Raw genomic sequence first — 5,823 nt, forward strand, 5'->3', positions numbered from 1 at the left:
TATATATATAGGAAGAATTCACAAAAAAACAAACGATGAAGACAGGTGGTGTAGAAAACAAACAGATGTATTAGTTTAATGCTTGGGAAGTGAAAAAGTCTTTTAACATTTCGAGCCTACGCTCTTCCACAGAAAGGAACACAAAAAGAAACAAGGAGAGAAAAAAAAAAGAATGTGTAGTGGCTAGTGATCTATCATGGCCAATGCCGGACAGAAGGGTCATACAGGAGAACTAAGCTGCTAAGCTATGGAGACGTAAACAAGCCAGCACTGGTGATCAAGCAATGGTGGGATAACAAGAAACACACAGACGCATTCACATACACACACACTTCGTGCCACAATGAACAACGGACATTAAATGAGGAGGATACACACAGGCATACATACACACATACATACATATACACAGACAACTGTCTTCTACAAAGCAATGGTCAGCTCAGGGCTATAGTAGAAGACACTTGCCCAAGGTGCTGCACAGTGGGACTGAACCTGAAGCCATGTGGCTGCAAGGCAAGCTTCTTAACCACGCAGCCATGCTGAAAAGGCGGAATGGTAAGGGCAAGCCACATAGACGAGCCGTGTCCTCTCCATCTCTTCCTGCCACATATCCTGCAGCATTGTCGATGTTCGAATTGATTCAGAGTGTGTGTGTTACTGGGTTCAGTGGAGTGGCCACCTAATATTTTAGTGTTTTGTCATCTTTGGTAATTAATGGTGGGACCTTAATGAATTAGCTGGAAGATATGTTATTGAACGTCTTAGAGTGACACTTCTCTTATATACACAAGTGTATACATATATATGTGTATATTTACATATGTATATTTGTATATGTGTATGTATATATATATATATATATATTTTTATTTATACATATATACACACACACGTATACTCAGATCTTTGTTTATATGTATGTGTGTGTGTGTGTGTGTATATAAAGTATATGTTTATTTATATGTGTGTATATATATACCTATATATATATATATATCAACAGAACAAAATCAATATAATTAAATTTATTATTCATAGATTTCAAGTTATTAAATAGTATTTTGGACATTAATTGTAAATAGATAAATTCAAAATGATAATCGTATGAGTTTACTGTTGTGCTTTTCTTTTGGTTGGGCTTGTGTCATTGTTGTTACTGTTGTTGGTGTTTTTTTTTAATTCTAAATATTTTAGACCAATGTCTCTGGAATTAGGGGTTGTTCTGAATTGTTTTGGTGTGTGAAGTTACACATACACACACACTATCTCTCTCTCTCTCTTTCTCTCTCCTTTGCACCCCCCCCTACACACACAAACAATGAATCTTTTAATTCAATAAACAAGTGGTTCTCCTTTATTGACACAATAATTGAGAATGTATTGACAGAGTTGGGACATAAATGGAGCAAGCATTAATCTATACAACTTCTATAATTACAATCTATGCATTTCATTCTCCTTTTCCCCCTACCTCACTACTCATAACTCCCACTTCACCTCCCTTCTGTGTGTGTGTGTGCGCACGTGTGTGTGTATTGGTTAGTGCCTGTCAATGAGCTGATTTCAGTTTGTAATTATAGACATAAAACCTAGATTAATCACACTTGAAGAAAGAGTTGTCCAGGCTAAAATTTTCATTCTCTACTTGTAGAACTTATATTGCTGATGACATTGATGATGATGATAATAGGCCTTTCTGCTATAGAGATTTTGAGGAAGGGGGTTGGTTGCTTACATCAACTGTGATGCTCAACCAGTTATTTAATATATTGATCCCAAAGGGATGAATGGCAAAGTTGACCTCAGTGGAATTTGAACTCAGAATGTAAAAAGGCAGACAAAATACCACTAAGCATTTTGTCCAGTCGCCTAATCAATCTGCCAGTTCACCACCTCAATAATAATAATAATAATAATAATCCTTTCTACTATAGGCACAAGTCCTGAAATTTTGGGGGAAGGGACGAGTCGTTTAGATCAACCCCAGTATGCAACTCGTACTTAATTTATTAACCCCAAAAGGATGAAAGGCAAAGCTGACCTCGGTGGCATGTGAACCCTGAATGTAAAGATGGACAAAATGCCACCAAGCATTTTGCCCAACGTGCTAACAATTCTGCCAGCTTTGTTGCTTTGATCTAGTGACTCATTAATCGCTGCTGTTGATTGGGTTGTTTTATTTGCCCTTGGAAGAACAACAAGGCAGAGCTGACCTCAGCAGGATTCAAACTCAGAATGCAAAAAGGTAATAACTAAAAACTACATGGTATTTTTATTGAATTGAGCCCCAATATATGACTGGTACTCATTGTTTTGATCCTAAAAGAGTTGGATGAAAAGCAAAGACTAAAGCTTACCAGAGTGAGGTTTGAACTTAGAGAAAGAGAGAGATGGAAGTAAATATAATAAAAAGCATTTAGTCTCGTTGTGTGCCATTCCTGTCCCATCAGCATCCCTAAAAATGATTAGAGGAGACATCTTTGGTATTAGGAAGGGCATCCAGCTGTGGAAGAGGTCAAAAGTGGACACTGGAGATTGATGCAGCCCCCTTCTTCTTTGGATCCTCTCAAACCATCAAACACTTACCAACATGGAACTGGATATTAAATGATGTTAACAAAGGTTATGATGAGTTTACTGCATTAAAAAATTTAGAGAGAAGTTCCCTGGACTGAACCACTCATACCACTGGTATTTATTGGCCCCTGGAGGACTGAAAGGTGAAGTCAAGTTTTATATGATACGAAACCCTCCACCACCATAGGGAATAGTCAGTGAGGTCCTTCTTTGTAGATAGATACATTAATGTATTTAAGCATCGGCGTGTATCTGCACACATCCTTTTATGTGGTTATGTGTGTGATGGAAGTGGCTGGGGTCCTTAGAAGGACAACATTCCTCTATTTCTTGGTTCTGTGGTGAAGAGAGATGCTTCATAACAGCTAATTCCCCCCCTACCTCCCCAATCCTCACTTCACACACCTTGGCATACATGCCCCTTGTTCCTGAAACACATTTCAATCATCGTTATGTTTGCATCTCTCTCTCTCTCTCTCTCTCCCTCTATATATATATATATATATATATATATATACATACAAAAATAAGAGGAATGACCAGCAAAAGTGGACTCCCATATGCTAGAAATAGATGCCGAATCATCTAACCACGAAGAAATATGTTCTCAGTAAAAAATTAGCGACACAACAGACTGTAAAAGAGCAAGACAAATGAAAAAAATACTAAAAAAAGCATATTTACCGAGATGCAATTCGAAATTCCCGCCACTTACATAGGGAAATAGCGATGAACAGTTTTCTATAGACTATATTGGATACACGATGTTCGTTTGGTATGTTGATTCTCTGTTTACTGCTATTTTTCTTGACCATATTATACTGACGAGTAGAGGTTGTATAATACTACAATAACTACAAAATCATGATCTATAATTTAATCTGTTTTTAAGGGGTTGGCTTTGAGAGTTGCATTTCCTCGCGTTCGGTAAAAATGTACTTTTTATGGTAGTCTGACCTTAGAGTCCCTCATAGCATGAGGCATTATCGTATAGTAATGCCCTAATATAAATATAAATATATATATATATATATATATATATATATATATATGTTTACACACACATACCTTTTTATATCTTTATATAAATGTATGGAGGTGCAATGTATGCACACATACACATGCAGTTGTTTCCATAAGAAGACAAAATACTAAGACGCACATACTCCATTGCTTCACTGTATTTCTTGAAGCCTGAAGCCTGTCCACCAATATTCCTTCTCCATTTATTGTGCTGGCCATTTCTACTCTGTGACTTGCCCTTTCTGCTAGAAGCAAAAATGGCTTTCCTTATATTTAGCAATCTACTGGCTTCCACCCAAGAGAAGTGCCTCTCCTCCTCCTCCTGCTTTTTCTTTCAGCAATCCACCCATACCATCTCCACCTTTAGTAACATTCTCAGTGACAGCTGTAGTTTTCTTTCAACAAACAGCTATTGCATTGCTTTGCTGCAGTTGAGTAGCTTTCAAAATGAGCATTAGTTCATCTTTTTAGATGTTCCACTTGTGTCTGTTTTACTTCTGCAAGGTTGTATGTTATGGTTTTATGTTTAATGTTTGCAGTTCTAATGTGTAAGTAAAATGGAAATAGCTGCATGTGTGTGTGTGTGGTGTATGCATTAAAAAGTGTGCTTACATGTATGTGTATGGTGTATATATATATATATATGTGTGTGTATATATGTGTGTGTATATATATATATATATATATATATATATATGAACATATGTATGTGCATGTTTATGTGTGTGTGTGTGTGTGTGTGTATATATATATTTATATATATATATATATATATATATGCACACACTCAAACGGACACATGTAGATACATTCACACATATATGTATGTTTATGCAAATGCTAAAGTTCTATAGATTACTTATGTTTTGGCACATGTTTTATTGCAAGACTTGATATTAACTCTGCTAGAAACTTACTATATATATATATATATATATGTGTGTGTGTGTGTGTATATGGACTTGATAGCCGTACACCCAGGAGAGAGCTTACCTGAGTTCTATTTGATTCGTTGAATCCCTATTCCTGTTATATATAAATATAAAGATACATACACACATACTTGCATACACAAGGGGAGGGGTGTTTTATAAATATTTGTATTTAGTTGTATGAATATATATGTATATGTGTGTGTGTATATATATATGTATATATATATATGCTAAACCATTGTGTGTGTGTTTGTAGTGAAAATAGCTCAATTTTGTTGATTCTTCAATTTTTGAATCTTTAGATATCACTTTGAGGATAATGGATTCTTGTCTGAAAACATTTGCCATAATCTTTTCTTTTTAGATTCTTGCTTTGAATAATTCTTAGACGAATAATAATGCGAACCTATATTATTAGAACCAACTACATTGGCAATAAAGGCTTCACTCTCCTTTCCAGTATTCGCTTGCAAAACTTTGTTCCACTTCTTTTTTACATAAAGCTGATACTGAGATCATTTAGAAATTAATAATAATAATAATATTTACAACAGAAGCAGCAACATCAGCAGCATGAACACCACCGGCACCACTCCCACCATCACTATCAGCATTGATTAATCAGTTGTTTCCACTGTGTTTGTTTGTTTGTTTCTTCGTTTATCTAAGTTTTTTTTTCTTTTCTTCTCTTCTTTTTTTCTTTCTTTTGTGATCTCCAATTGACTCTCTGAATAACTGGCTGTTTATGCTGACAGTGGGTCTTGAAGTGCTTGTCATCCTGTGTTAAGTGTGTTCAAATGTGTGTGTGTGTGTATGTGTAGTCTTGTGAGTGTTTGTGTGTATGTCATGTTTCCTCTATGTAGGTCCTGTTCTTATCTTTTCTTATTATGATGTATATATAATAGTTATTTAATAGTATTTAGTCTGAAGAATCCAAGATCATTTTGGCTCAACTTATTTTAGACTACAGAAAGAGTTTTCGCCATAAAATGAGTATTATTATTTGTTATGCTTTTGTTATCATTACTGTTTATTATTATTATTATTATTATTATTATTATCATTTTTTATTACCTTTTCATTTTACCTTCTTACCTTTTTATTTTACTTTATTACTATAATTATTATTATTATTATTATTTGCTATCATTATTTATTTAATTATTTATTATCATTATTGTTGATGTTTACAATCATTTTCTTCAATAAAAACTGTAGAAACACTACTGATAAGATCTGAAGATAAATATACATATATACATATATATACATATATATATATATA

At 34.5% G+C, this 5,823-nt stretch overlaps 1 protein-coding gene across 17 annotated transcripts in view; it reads left to right on the top strand.

Moving 5' to 3' along the window:
• The window catches only part of LOC106877140 (one cut domain family member 2), a 348,210-nt gene that overhangs the window by 209,777 nt on the left and 132,610 nt on the right, over window positions 1-5,823 (top strand). The gene's annotated exons all lie outside the window — the stretch shown is intronic.

Source organism: Octopus bimaculoides, chromosome 15 (genome assembly GCF_001194135.2).
Source record: "Octopus bimaculoides isolate UCB-OBI-ISO-001 chromosome 15, ASM119413v2, whole genome shotgun sequence".
NCBI lineage: Eukaryota > Metazoa > Mollusca > Cephalopoda > Octopoda > Octopodidae > Octopus > Octopus bimaculoides.